Consider the following 16,037-nt stretch of genomic DNA (forward strand, 5'->3'; position numbering starts at 1 on the left):
ATAAACAGCAACTGATGACGTACTCACACCACACACACACACACACACACACACATATGAACTGGGCAAATGCCAAAGTGTGTGTGTGCGTCAGCAATTAAAATCATAATGAGAGTGCCAAGTGGCGCCTAATGCCGAAGCGAGTGTGTGGCCAGCAGCCAACTTGCCACGAGCCTCGGGCATTCCACACACACACACACACACACGCACACACACGCACAACACTCTCAATACAGGATGCGTTGCCAAGTTGGCAGCGAGTCGCAGTCATCGCAGACGCAGCAGCGTCTATGTTTATGTTTAGTTCAGCTTCTTCTTCTTCTTCTTCATCATCTTCCTCTTGCTGTTGTTGTTGTTGCTGCTGCTGCTGTCTTCCAGCTTTGTGCGCTGGCAATGTGTGCCAAATGTTGTGAGCAGGAAATTGTCTTGGAGCTGTACCAAGAATATGTATTTTTGCTGCAGTAGACTTGTAGGCGCTACAAATTGCAGACATGCGGCAGACAAATGCGACACCAGGGCGTATACGCAACGCCAGCACAGTGTAGTCCAGCTACACAAATTAAGTATACGCCACATAGCTCATGCATAACAAATAAATAACCAGGCCCATCATTACAGAGCGCTTTGGTCAGCATCATCAAAGGATCGCCGCCGCGTCGCACTAATAAGTTTTTCAAGAAAATGAAAAATCGTTTGTGCATTTTTATAAGTGCAAAAATATGCAAATCGAGTAAATCATTATGAGTCGTCGTCGCTGGACAACAAACAAACGCCAGCCAAAGGCCTCGGCACAGACAAAGTTTTCATTTCATTTTTTTTGTTTTTGTGTTTATCGCTTTGAAGGGTCGCATAAAAATTGGCGGCAGCAGCTTTGGTTGCACCAAAAGGCGAGGCACAAATAATAATTTGGGCGATTTATTTGTTTGTTTGTTTTATTCGCCATGTCTACGCCATGAAAATTATGGCGACTGACTTTTGCACCCAAAATATAATTTAAGTTGACAAAGCGAATAGCTTTTGAACGTGGCAGGAAAGATGAAGGCGAAGGCTGCATTAAAAGAACTTGAATAGGATTATCAAACATAATGCAAATTGTAATTGAACACGAAAGAAAACGAATTGATATATGTATAGAATATATTGAAAGTTTCAATTGTAATATAATTTAATTTAATTATAAATATGATAGCAATCAAATTGTTTAATACAGTGCCAAATGTTGTGAAGCAAATGTTTAATAAAAGGAAGCAAAAGGAAAATAACCTTTCTTTAAGTTTTTAGTTATTAATAAGGTAATCCATTTAAATATCTTTTCTGTCTATCTCAGACTTAGACCTAGATCTCAGACATTATAAAAGATAATGTAATGACGTTATTTATGATTTCTGAAAATTCGGATGCGATAGGATAAAAGTGGTCAAAGTTATTTAAGAAATACTTTCATATGACTAATAACGCCTCTTGCAACAATGACTATATAGTATACATACATATATACATAGCATTCGGTATATTTCAATATTTTTATGTGTATTTATTTGGTATATTTTATGAATAATATCGCACTATTTTCCTTTTTTTTTCAAAATGAGTAGATGAGCAGACTAGACTTTCTTACTTTTTTCTTCTGCATCTAAACACTTGAAATTATCTCATTTTGTTTAGTGACAATCAATTATTTTTGTTCTCATCTTTGAATAATTAATTAAAAGTCTACACATTTAAAGTTATCTCATTTTAGAATTGTCTTCAATCAATTATTTAGTCATAATCAATTATTTTTGTTCTCATTTTTGAATACTTAGTTGAAAGTAAATTGATATGAATGTTATATGATTAACACTCTTAAAAGTCAGTTCGTAGAAATATAACGATCCTCTCTTCGTCAATTTAAGGTATTTTAATGATAACGTTGATTATCCATTAACAGCTCACATTAGATGAGAACGACATTGCAGATGAACTAAAAATAGCTGTTGAATTTGTTTTAAATAGTTGAATATATGCAATGCGAATCGACATCCTTGACAACTTAATGCGATGCAAGTATTTGTTTTGTTTCTGTTTTTTTGTTCTTCTTAGATTGTCATTCTACCGAGCGATCTATCGTTTATTTGCAACTATTTGTCACACTGCATTCTTTGGGCGATTCAATTAGTTTTAATTGCTCTTCTCGCGTTGCCTTCGACTCGATTCGATTCGATTTATTTAAAAAAAAAAATAAAAAATGGGAAAAAAGAAGAATGTTCTACACCAGGCAGGGTTGGCCTTCAATAAAATCAATGCGGGCCATAAATCTTTGGGCCGTTCATTGAAACGTGCCCAAATGCAAACGGGGCAATCGTTTTGCGCTCTCTTGCGAATCTCTTGATAACGATTGCCAAAGGAAAAGGAAGTGCGAACTTTTGCCCAAAAGCTGACCAAAGCGAACCTTTGTTTGTTTGTCGAATGGATGCGAAAAGGAGTGCAATGAACATATGCAGGCAGTCAAGAGGAAAGGACACAATGCGCTCGCTGCCAATTTCCGAGAAGGGAACGAGGCGAAGGCGAAGGCGAGGCGAAGGCGACAATGCCAAGAATTATTTGCCAGGATGTCCGAAACATTGTTGGTGTCAACAAATTCCTTTTCAGCAAATGCCAACTGCAAAAAATGTTCAACTATCGCCGGCAAAACAGGAAAAAAAACTTAAAATTAATGCTCAAACATTACGGACGACGCGAAGAAGGACGAGCTTCGTCCCTTCAATGTTTTCCTTGTGCATTTTGCATACAGCGCACACACAATTAAATTTCGTGTTAGTTTTAAGGAACTTTTGCGCCTGCTTTTGTCCTGGCAGCTCCTTTGAGCCAATTAACTGAGTGCGCATTCCGTAGTCCGTTCGTTGTTAATTGCTTTAATGGCTCGGAAATTTTATAGTACTCATTAAAAGATTTTAACTAGTCGATTAGGAGATACCCTGTAAAACATGTGCCACAAAATTTGAGCTTTAAATGTGTATAAAGTTTGCGATTGATGGGATTGATTTATTAAAGCTTAAGTTGGGCTTAAAAACTCTATCTTAAAATAAATGAATAATATATTACATTACATCTGTTTATCAGTAAATTAATTTAAAGAGAGAAATAATAACAAAGATTTGTTGTGTTTAAAAACACTTTTTTAAAGTAAATAGATATATGTATATTATATAACATCGGTTCATCAGAATTTTATCAGCAAATTAATTTAAAGAGAGACATAATAATTATTTATAAAATGTAAGCTTAAAATTATAGGCATATTTTATATGATTGAAATGACTTTTCAACTATTCAGCTTTGATTAGTTCAACTCTTTAGTGATAGTCAACAAAATGCACAGCTATTAACTGATATACCCTTTCTTATATCCCCTCTTCGAACAGGGTATTTCTAACACACATTGAACTTGTTCGGTATGATTGTAATTGAACTTGATTCGCAGTTGCGCTCATAAATTAAAGCATTAAAAGCTAAAAACAAGCGCATGTTGAAATAATATTTCCAAATTAATTGGTCAGCGCTTGATTTACTCGTTTAGATGTTTCCTTTGTTGAGCATTAACCATAAAACGATTCCATTCCCATTTCACATTTAGTGTCTATTATTTTTAATAGTATTTCGCCTGCAGGTTAGATTTTCACTTATTTCACTTATGTCTACCATATTCATATACGATATGATGTCTGGCAAACTGCGACGTCTGTGCATTGAACCACAAACCGGATCGGATAAGTGAAACACAGAGTGAGCTCTGCAGCCCTCATAAAATCCTCAGAGACTGTGGCCTTGAGGCTGCTTTTGGTGGAATGGGATGAATCTGTTGGCTTTAGCATTTTTGGTGTGCCTATAAATTCAGTTTGGAACGTACTTCGACTATAAGTCCAAGTGTAACTGTAACTGAGCCCCGCCTACGCATGACGACGCACTTAACCATGTTGTCATTTTGGGCTGCATTCTGATTATTTATGTGGCGCCAGGCTGTTGACTGTCGGCTTGTGCCTTTTGGCCTAAAGCAAGTGCCTTTCTGGTATGAGATGTGCCCATTTAGTGGTCGATTATCTTGTGGTGACAGTTGCCAGACAAAGGTAAAGCAGAAGCTACTTTTAGGGCTATTGCAATGATGATAAAGAGGCTTAAAACAAGAGGCCATTTTATTGACTTCAATTAGTTAGCTTGAAAAGCTATTAATATGCATAGAGATTTATTGTAATAATAAAGTATAGAGTGCAATAAACTTTCAAATACTTGAGAAAATGTAGATGGACGTTCTTAGATAAAAAATATTGAAACAATAAGATAGAAACACAAAATTGAAGTTATTGCTTTGATACACACAGAGATCTAATAAAGTAGTTGGCAATTTATTGCATTACATTTTGTTATTTACGAAAATATAATTAGATATAATAAAATTTAATTGAGCAATGACTTTGTTTGTATACTGGAATAAAGAAAATTTTACCATACAAAATTTAATAAATAAAAGTATGCGAATGTGCTTGAAAATGTAGTAGAATATCGATATACCAAATATATCTTTTGGTATATTTTATTTTTTCAGTACATTAATATGGTATATTGTATGAATAGTTTTATTGGAAATGCTTTAACTGACATCTCGCATCTCACAGTAATGATTGAAGGTTTTTTAACTTGTTATTAACCAATGTTGATATTCCACTTTTTTGAAAGTATCAATATAGTATTATATCAATGCATGATATGGGGACATATTCAGGCAAACCATAAAATTCATATCATCAGGATATAATGAATACTAAACTGAATTGTAATTTATTTTAATTCAAATGGAAAATAAATTAAAACAAATAATTTTTTTTTCTTTTGGAAATAATTTGTGTTAACAAAGCTGTCATTGAATTAAGTAATATTCTCTAATATTTAATTTCAAATTTCCTACGATTCATATAACATTTTATTGAATTTTTAGTTCCTTCACTTTCTTAAACCACTTCCCATTTTTGCCTACTTACCCATTGTCCACTCTATTAACCGTTCAGTTGTCTTCCTGTCCACGTTTGCTTTTCCCCGCACGATTTCCATTTCCACGAGCTGTCGTCACCATTCATTGAAAGGTCCGCAACGTTTTTGCCAGCGACGCGTAAAACTCAAACTGACGATCATTTTTGGTTTGGTTTTTTTTGTTTTGTTTTTGTTTAGTTATTAAGAATTGTCTACGAGTGCTTTCATTTACCAAGTAGTTGAACTAAACGTTAATCACGATCAAGTACAATTACCAATATATTTATATATTGCACTAATGTTTATAAGTTGGGGGGATATTATATCATAGTTCTGTGGTTATATAAGTTGCTTTGAAGTAAACGCTACGTTTGCTACATATTTTTTTGTTGTATTTTTCTCATTGTTTTTGTTTTTTGTTGTAAGCACTAAACACTAGTTGTATTAAGTTTGAAGTATTGTAATCAAGTTGTATTATTATTATACACTACGTTGTATTAAGTAGAAGTTGGTTATTTTTGAATGGATGTTGCACGCGGCGTATGCGCAATGTTCGCTTGATGCGCATCCTTTGAGGTTTCGCACGCGTTTGCCTTTGCCTTTGGCTTGCGGGGCCAATTTGCGCCATGGCTCTGACATGGCGGACAAATCATTAGTTGGCCAGTTTGAAACAATGGTTATGGACTTGGCTATTGTTGTTGTTGTTGCTTTTGGGCGCTTCGCCAGTTGCTCCATTGGCGCAGCTTTTCATGTTTTTTTTTTTGTTGTTTTTTATTGGCTGCCCGAGTTGGCGGCGCACGTTGGTCAGTTCAAAAGGTTGTCGCACACTCACACACTTTACACACACAAACACAAACACACACACACTTGCACTTGTGGCGCACACAGCGCGATGTTGGTTGTTGTTGTTGCGGCGCGACACGTATTTTGTTTTTGTTTGTTTAATTGTTTTTTATGCTGTATAATCGAGACGAACGCATCCTGCGGCGCAGCTCCGACTGCGGTTCTTGTTTGCTGCTGCTGCTCCGCTGCGCCACTGCATGTCCACAACTGCCCGTGTGTGTGTGTGAGCGAGTGTGTGTGTGAGTGTTGTAGCTGTCAATTGGCATCCATTCTGGGCTGATCTTGGGTCAGCGCATTTGTTGTGTTTGACTTGGCTAATCAAACTGCGTTTGGCGGCCAAAAAGAAAATGTGCCTTCTTCTTCTCGTCGTCTGTCATCACATCCTGAGCTGCTGCTTGGCAGCAGTTGCTGTCGCTGCGTCGTCATCATCATCACCATCATCATCTTGGACCTTCACCATCACCACCTTGTTGGCCAGCAGTAATTGCTGTTGCTGCTTCTTCGTTGTTGGCTGGCTGGCTCGCTGGCAATGGCTTTTGGCTGGCTTCCTGACGGACTCGGCTGCTGCTACTTCTGCTGCTGGCCACTTTTCTTGGCTGGCTACGCGTCGCTCAAAACAGTCAAACAGAGCCAAAGCCATAGCCATAGCCATAGCCAAAGCCAATGCCGTGCCCTGTGGCCAACACACACATTTTGATTTTGTGTATTCGCACGGTGCTTTCTTTTGGTTGCCGGTGCCAAGCAAGCAAGCAGCCAGCAGCAGCCAACTGCCCAGCTGCCAGTTGCCAATTGCCAGTTGCCAGCCTTTTGTTGGCTCACAACACCGACGCTACCAGTTTCTTGGCCAACTGACTGACGACTGCTCAGCAGTCAGCCAGCCAGCAAACAGCAGCAGCCCTCAGCCGGCACAACGAGACAGCAGAGACAACAGCAGCAGCAGCCGCAGCAGCAGCAGCAGAATCGACGCTGCTGCTTTTTGTGTCGTCATCGTTGCCGCCTTCTCTCTTTCTCTTTTTCGTTTTCGCGTTTTGGTCATGCATCGCCTTTGTCGCGTGCAATTCCAACTGGCTGCGCTCCAAGCTGATCCCCCTTCCCCCTCGCACTGCACCAACACTCGTTTCATCGTCATCGTCGTCGTTGTCGTCGTCGTCGTCTGGCTTCGTTCGCTTCGCCATCGTCGTGCGCTGCTTTGCATGCTCGGTTAGCTTTGCTCATGCTGCGTTCGGCTCTCTCCGCTCTCTGTTTTTCATATTTTACTCTTTTTTTATTCTCGATATTCTTTCTTTTTTTCACCCATGTGCCGTTTACTTTTTACCCGCGCAAAATGTTTAGCCTGCCATATGAAATTAATGGGCACATATGCTGTGGAACGAAGGGGAAGGGGAGAGGAAAACATTCGGATTTTTCGGTTATTTGAAAAACATTGCAATAGATCAACACCAGTCGCGTTGCGATACGATCTTATCTAGTATTAACATAAATATTATTCTGAATCGTTTGGAAATATTTCTGGGGAGCTCAAAGCTTTGATATTTAAAAATATATATTCATATGTAATGCTGTTCATTCTGTTTTATACAAAAATATCTGTAAGACTCAGAAACGTGCACAAGATATAAAACTATCAGCAAACATTCGTTGGGTTGAAATGCATAAATACTTTCGGTCTTCAATTAAAACATTTCAATAATAAAGATACAAAAGTGCATGCTTTTGAATGATACAAATGCGTATAACTATTAAAGTATAGGATGCTTTACATTCATTAAGAAATAAAATGTAGCTCTTAATATTTCTGATTGAAGTATTAGAAAACATTAGATAACTTAAAATTCATAAATACTTTTTGTTTTGTATTCAAAATTTTTCAATAACAAAGATATAGATGGAAATGTCTCTGACATATGTATCACGAAAGATACTAATATGATGACTCCTTTTCGTTTTAAATATTAATACATTTTTAATCTTGGCGATATTTATAGCAGCTACTCATAGGTTAGAAGGGTATTATAACTTTGGACTAAAGCAAGCATCTCTTGGAGACTATAAGAAATAGAACTACATATCATTTCTGGTGGAACTCTTTTTGTATGAATATATCAATATACATTGTGGTATATTTTAACATTGGTATACAAATTCAGTATATTTAAGTGACTATTCCGTACTGCTTTGAGTGACTTTCGTGTCTACAGTCTATTTAAAGAATTTAAGCCTGAATTCACCTCTCTTAACTTTAATGCAATCTGATTAAAGAAAGTACAACACTAATTTAGTTACCTTTCACAGATGAGGTACTTAAGATATGAAAATGTATTTGGCAAGCAGCAATCGAATCTCGAATCGCTTGAGTCAGTCAACGACAACTCAAAGTTGTCGTCGCCGTTGACAATTATGAATGCACTCGAATATGCATGGCGGAAAATCCGCATAGATATATAAATAGATAGCTTAAGTTTATATAGCATATGGATGTGAGTGTGTGTGTGTGTGTTTTTGTGTGTTTGGTGTATGGTTATTTGCCTTTCGACAAAAGCATAAACGCAGTCATAAAATTAGAATTTAAATGAGGCAGTAAAAAAAATGTGGCAAGACAAAAAGACACAGCAAAGGAGCTGAGCTCAGTTCAGCTTAATGAAATGCAAATGGTCAACAGGTTCGCCTGCTGCAATGTCGATGCCAATCAGTGTAAGTGTAGAGCAGAGCCTGCAACTTGACTTTCCTCTCCCCGCTCCCCGTTCACCGCTCTCCACTTTGTCTATTGTGGATACTTTGTGTGAGTTATGAAAATGCGTGGCGCCAGTGTAAAAATTTTATGCAATTGCTGTAAAAATATGCAATGCCCTAATAAATTTCTAATAAAAGCATGTTAAATAAAAGCCACAATGTTGTAGGGCGACACCAAAGAGAGAGGGAGAGGGAGAGTGGGAGGAAAAGGTCAACTGACTGTGTTAATTGAGCCTCGATTATGTGGCCATTAATGGGTGGCATTTAGGGCCAGTTAGTTAACAGCACCAAAAACTGTGACAACACAAACACGGACACACACATACACACACAGATTCACACACACGTTGACCGCAGCCCGCAGCAGCACGTGCTGTCAGCAGACAAACAAGCAAGGTTGCCATTGCCCCTCACACTCCCCTTAACTTAAATCCCCCCTTTAACAACGACGCCTCTTTTTTTTGTTTGTATTACAGACTGCTGTTGCTGTCGCCGTGCTTCCGCAGCAGCTAAACGTTTATTTATAGCTCAAACAGCGCCAAAGGACCAAATATTCACAATGCTTTCTCTTCTCTGCCCCTTTTCCAACCATCGGGCACTTGAGCTAGACAAAGGCCAGGCAAAAGATAAACATACGATTCGAAATTGGGGCTTGAGTGAGAGCTTCAACGACTGTTGCCAAACTCTGCACTCCTCTGCTTCTCTCTTCTTTCTCCTCTGTCTTAACTGGGCAGCAACTGGCGTCCATCAGATAGAGAGTGAGAGAGAGAGAGATAGCAGGGGAATGAGGAATGGGGTAGGATTGGTTTTTCCTGCTAACATTGTTGCTAAGGCTGCACACATCTTGATTTCTGCCAAACAAAACATTACTCGAGCACTTTTTTTCGCCTTGCCTTGACTACAACTGTATTTACTTATGTTAGTCACGTGGCTTTCACTTGGTTTACCAAATTGCTGGACAACAGAGCAGAGGAAGGAGAGGTGAATGAGCAAAGCCACTAAGCAGTTGTGGGTGCTGCATTTGTATCGAGTAAACACACTGCTGACAAATCTATATTTGCCATAAGTTTGTAAGTGAATTTCTAATTTTGTATAATTCATTCAGACCAATTTAATTGACCAACACTTAAATATATATATTCCAATAAGAATAAAGTATGATTTAATAACTTCGTATACTTATTTATACATTTTTGTCAACATTTTCTATTTAGGTTTTGATGCAAGATAGCACTAAAAAGACTCAATAATGTTTAACATTGTGTTGACAAGTTTTTAGCTTTACAAAATATAATCTAAGATTAAAAATGAAATTTAATTATAACAAATTTCCAAAATTTATTATTCTTTTGCAGCATTTATAATTAAAATTTGCATGAAAGAATATGCTAAAATAACTCAATAATAAAAAATGAAACATTAAAAATAAAATTTAAAAAGTGTCAAAATTTATTTCTTTTCTTTTTACATTACAATTGTTTTCAAATTTAAATGTAAGAATGTGCTAAAGTTACACAATTTTATAGAAATGTAAGTCGATTTTTTGTAAATGTTGTTCAAAATATGTTAAAAAGTTATCTAACTAAAAAAAAAGAAAAAGTTAGATTAAAAATGAAGTTTGAATTACAATTTATATAACAAAACTTTTTATAAAATCTGATTTTACTAATAAATGATTTTAGTTTATTGAAGACTTCAAAATTTTATCAAGAATTTCCAATATATTTACATGTGTATAAAAGTTGAAAAAAAAGTTTCCCAACTATTTGAAAATTAGCATTTTAAACACCTTTAACTTTTGTGCTTTAACTTAACTTATTTCACAGTCTTTGGTCTAATACATTGTTCTATTCTTATCGCTAGTCAGCTTTTTGGCTGGCCGTGTTGAGCAACTTAAACCTTTTGTTTTTTGTTGGCCTTGCTAAATTGGTCGCTTTCTAATCGTCTTCCTGGAAATTAGCTTGCCATTCATTTTGGGTTTTTTGTCAAGTGCAAGAGCGAGAGTTGATAATTTCCACAGGCGTGCACACACACACACATTCACACATAATATATATTATCGAAAAGTTTTCAGGTCATTAAGTTTGTCGACAGTTTTTGGCAGAAAACAGGCAAGCACAAAAGAAGCATCGAAACTGTTAGAAAAGAAAAAGGTGTAAATTGATGTTAAACGCAGGAAAATGCCAATAGAAAAACAATTGAAAATTCAAGTGTCATTTGCACTTTGTGGCAATTAAAGTATTTCGTTCATAGATACTCAACTCATATTATAGAAAAGATGTTCAAGTGCTCAAGTTCGGATTGGGGATATTTTGGGGTATAGCAATTTAATGCACATATGCTAAGATTTATGTGTTTTGCTGGATTCGCTTGGCCAGAGTGCAAAACAAAGAGACATTTTATTTTGTGCAACATTTTTGTGCCTTCAACTTGCTGAGGAGTGAACGGGAGGAGGGAGGGCAGCTGACAAGCGGGCAGTGAGGATGTGTGTCTGCCAGCCAGCCATAAAGAAATACTCTTACTCCACTTACGATGCCCTGTTTAGAAAGGAGTTTTATAAAGGGTTGTCTAGACTGCCGATAAACGTTGACAATGTTCTTAATTAACTTCAAAGTTTTCCTGAACTGTAAATTGTATAATATTATGCATTTTTATTTATTTAGCATATGACTAAATATATTATGTAATTTTGCATCACAACAAAGCTGTATTAAGAAGCTATATTGGTACTAGAAAAACGGTTCAATTGCACATAATTGTATTTAAACTATTTAATTTTATATCGATCTGCTAAGAGATAAATAAGTGCTGACGTTGTCTTATTTGGACATATAATTTTGTACTTTCCTAATGTTAAATAATATTTTAACTTTTTGTTTGTATTTCGCGTGTAATATTCATTTATACATTTATATAATTCTTGATTATATTTAATGATAATTGGTCTATCTAAAAAGATAAATCATTTTTGAATCCTATCATCATCTTTTGCAGGGTATTTTCTAGTCTTTCCCTTCGTCGCATTCAGCTTGTTACTTGTATAAATGCTGTCATGCTGTGTGCCCTGGCATTTGAATGCATGAAATTGTTTTTGTCGCGTTTTGGCATCCTGCGAAGAAGGATACTATTTGGAAATACTGTTTGAATACGCGCATTTCCCTTCATCGTCTTGCCGCGGGCAAAGAGCGTCCTGTCAAAAGGGCAAACGTTTAATTTTTTCTATCTGTTGTTTTTCTTTTCCGATGGAATTTGTTTTTTCTTCTCTTTACTTTTTTGCTTGGCCGCACTGTTGGCATCGCGATAGCGCCACAGTATGAAAAACCTTAGGAGGTAACGTCTGCAACTCAAATATCGGCCAATGCGTCAAGGAATGCCGCCTTCGGATAGCAACAACAACAATACATACATAAATGCACGCCATTCGCATATTAATTAAATTTGGACTCTCGACTGGCGACTGTCGATAGACTTGGGCACAGTTTGGTTCGGTCACAGACAAAAGTCTTTGCATGCAGAATGCGTTTGCTTACAGCGAAAAACTAAACAACCAACTGTGTTTTTCTTTCGCTTCATTTTTATTTTTCCACTGCATTCGGTATGCATTGCAAATGCCCTCTCACATGTGTTGCGTCTACTAAATCGTTGTGGATTTGATCAGCTAACTGCGAAATCAGGGCAAACTATTTGTACTTTTGTGGCATATGCAAATTGTGAAAGTTTAACTGTTGATTGATTCGACAGAGTGTATCCAATCAGTGGCTTTGATTTGTAGTCCAAGCAACTAAAGAGAAACTAAATAGTTTCACATAGTCAAAGTGATTTATGTAAATCCTGTTTGCATGAAGGAATATTAAATGGAATGTAGTTATTTACATGAATGGGAATCTTTGTTTTCACTGATTTATTGATTGTCCAAATTATCTATGCAATGTCAAAATTAAATGAGCTGGGAGGTCATAATTACTACTCAGCTTAGTTATCATAATGTTATTGCGTTATTTTGCGTCAAACTTAAAATTTTTAGCTAAATGCGTACACGAACTTCCTTAGCAATCGAGGATCAAACTGGCTTGCATATTTAGGTTACTCTACAATTTGCATTAAAATTCTCCAAAGCAATTAATTTCTCATCAAAGCTTTTTCACAGATATTTTTGTTATTCATCATAAAAATATACGAAGGGAACTGTATCTACATTTCAAGTCAAACAACTAGTTAGGTATTAATTTTAAAATATACCAAAATAATATACCACAAAAGTAATAAAAATATACTAAAGGCTATTTAGGGTATATTAATACAGTATGTACTACATTCAAAATATACCATAGAGTGCAAAATATACCAGATTGTCAGCCAATGCAACTAACGCCGGTATGTAGGCTTTTTTTTTGCCCATACAAAAGGCTTGTCATAAGGAATCATAAAGAAATCCATAAAATCGCAAAGACTTTTTTTAATAAATTAAAAAAATGTATGTGTTTACTCACGATATTCTAATTTCTACATGAGATCAGTGTAGTTTATTTCTACACAATAATAAAATTTCACAAAATATTATATTGATTGCAATCATAAAGTATCATAATAAGTGTACATTATTTTGATGTGTAGTTGCCATATAAAGTTATATATAGAGTTGCTACTCTGCAAATTATTTTATAAGTGACACCAAATCTGCAGGCAGCGCCACATTTGCTGACGACATATTTGCAACAGGTGTAGACGCCACATGCGAGTCTAACAAATGCATTAGCTTGGGGCAGCAGAGCACGCTTGGCTATAAATACAACTAGCTGAGAGAAGAGATTGGAGCAAGTGCTGCTAGCAGCAGTTAAATAGATGACAAACTTACAGTCACAACAAACGCACACACACACAGACACACACATATTATATAGACACAAGCGAAAGAGTCAATGTTCTTCAATGGCTCCATTAGCCAATGTTGCCCAAGCCGCAACATTGCGACACAAAACACTTGAACGAACAGCAAGCAGAACAACACAACACAGCAAAAAGTCAGAAAAGAGCCAAAAGCAACGTCAACCACTTTTTTGTTTGAGTTATTTTACGAGTTTTATTGGCTTTTATTGGCAACGAGATTTGAATTTTTCAAAACGACACTCGCATTGCCGCTGCAGATGTCACATTCAGTTGCTCCTGCTCCAGAGTTTTCCCACTCTGCAGATGTTCTAATCGTTCTGCTCGTTGTATCCTGCCGCGTAGTTAGTCATTTTTTATGACTTTTGCTGGTGCCCAGTATCGCATTATTTGCTGCTTGCCTGCCTGCAGGTCTAACAGGTGTTGTCCTTCTGTTCATACATGGTTTCATTTTTTTTTTTAACTTTGGCCACATAACTTATGCGCTGATTGCACTTTTATGGTCAAACTTTAGCGCATTTATAGACAACACGATAACAGACAAAACTGCTAATTAACTTTGCCATTTAACGTTTAAGCTTCTGCGCTAACTAGCGAACAATCAAAGAGTTTACAAAAAAAAGAAATACTTTGGGGATCAACCCACACAGCCAGCTGCCATTCAAAGTGTGTCGCATAATGGCAGCCGCAGACAGACAACTTGCTAATTTTCATGCGCCATTTAAGGGGCGACATCTCGCCAGGATAATCCGCCGCCCACTTGACAGTTTTTACAAGTTCGTGCTATCCTGTAGTTAAGTGACAAAAGGGTATTCTTTACTTTACAATAAATTTACATGCTAAAATAAATATATTATTCATATTATTAAACAAGTTTACTTCTACTTAAACAAAGAAAATAGAAGAAAGAAGAGCAAAGCTGATTTTATTTTGTAGTCTACTTCTAGGCTTATTTCAAATAAACCTTCAAGTCAACTTCTTTTAGATGTATCTGTATTTATCAATTACTAAAGAGGAATAATTTAAGAGATGAAGATATTCTTCGTTTTCCCTTAAGATATCTACAAGTCGAGACCACCCAAGCCTGCAACCGTTGTTTTCCCTCTGTTTTTTTGTCTGTCGCATCACGAATTCACTTGACAACTCTTTTATTTTATTTGATTTTTTTCAGTATTCGTCTTGGTTTTTTTGTTACTCCGTTTTACAATGCGGCACGTTGGACTACTTAAAATTCAGTGACTGACATAAACATCCTTAAGCAAGCCAGTCAACAATGCCAAATGCGCTTTAACGATATGTCAGAGATTAGAGCGCTTACAAAGAAAGCTAAAAAGCAATTAATTTACAACATTTTGGAGTTGGCAAAGGCTGAAGCAAGATTCTTGGCTGCAATTTGGTTTTAAAATACATATTAAATATATTAAATTAAATGGTTCTTAAATCTCATTTCGATTTCATTCCTCAATCTAACATTTTAGTTGCACACCAAATAGCGAAATGTTGGCGAATGTGTTTTGCAATCCCACGAAATGAACTCATTTTGCGCTTTTTGTCAGCAAATGCAATAATAACCACAATAAAATATTATAAAAATGAGCACTGCATGGAAATGCTCTTGCATATATCGTATAATAAAGGCAGCCAGCGGCGTCCGCAACAAAGCAAACAATAATTTCCTCCATATATAAAAATAAGAGCGCGTCGTCTAAGCCAACTGAAGAGGGGCGCCAACGCTGGTAGAGTCAAGTGTGTGTGTGGGAGATTTCAAGGCAGTAACGGATGTACAAATTGCAAAACATAATTCAAATTGTTTCGACTTTTTTGACAATGACTGCGCCAGTGCCACTTTCAGTGCTTTTATCTTGCCATCCGAGCTGTGTGGTTGGAGTGTATGGAAGGCTGAAGGCTGGCGCCTTTCTACTTTGCAGTATTTTTGTGGCTACTCGCATGGAGTATAAGCTGCAGAGTGGCAGTTGCAATTGAAATGTTGGTTTGACTTTAAAGCTAGTTTATTAACGCGGCTTGCGAATGAGTCACATTAATTAGCTGAAACTGCCAGAAAGTGCGCTTAAAAAGCAATTAAATGTGATTAGCATAAGTTGCCAAACATGCTGCATGCTTTTAGGCGCTGCTTAGCAAAACCCATTGCATACTTTTAGGCAGCGCCATCGAATAGCATTTTTGGCTGCAGCTTCAACTTAAACCATTTGACTTAATTAGTTGGCCAGCGTTCGCGACGGCCCCCTTTCCCAAAAGAACCCTTGCCCGCCTTTCCCTGTCAGCCGCCCACAATGCGGAGGCGGGGTGCCAAAAACTATGAATTTATTTGACACTTGAATAAATGCGGTTTTTGCGGCGACAACGAAAAATGTCAGCCCATATTTTTCGTATTTTTCGCATGGCGGCAGCAGCCTGATTCCAATTCCAAAACCATCGACAGGGTGTCGACACACACACACACACATACACACACTGAGGTTAGCCGTTTGCTCTTATTGATATATAACCCATGTCTTGTCGTCGACGTTGCATGTTTTCAGCATGTTCGAAGCTCACAGCGCCGCGTCGCCCATTTC

Source organism: Drosophila sulfurigaster, chromosome 2L, assembly GCF_023558435.1.
Source record: "Drosophila sulfurigaster albostrigata strain 15112-1811.04 chromosome 2L, ASM2355843v2, whole genome shotgun sequence".
In the NCBI taxonomy this organism is placed as follows: Eukaryota; Metazoa; Arthropoda; class Insecta; order Diptera; family Drosophilidae; genus Drosophila; species Drosophila sulfurigaster.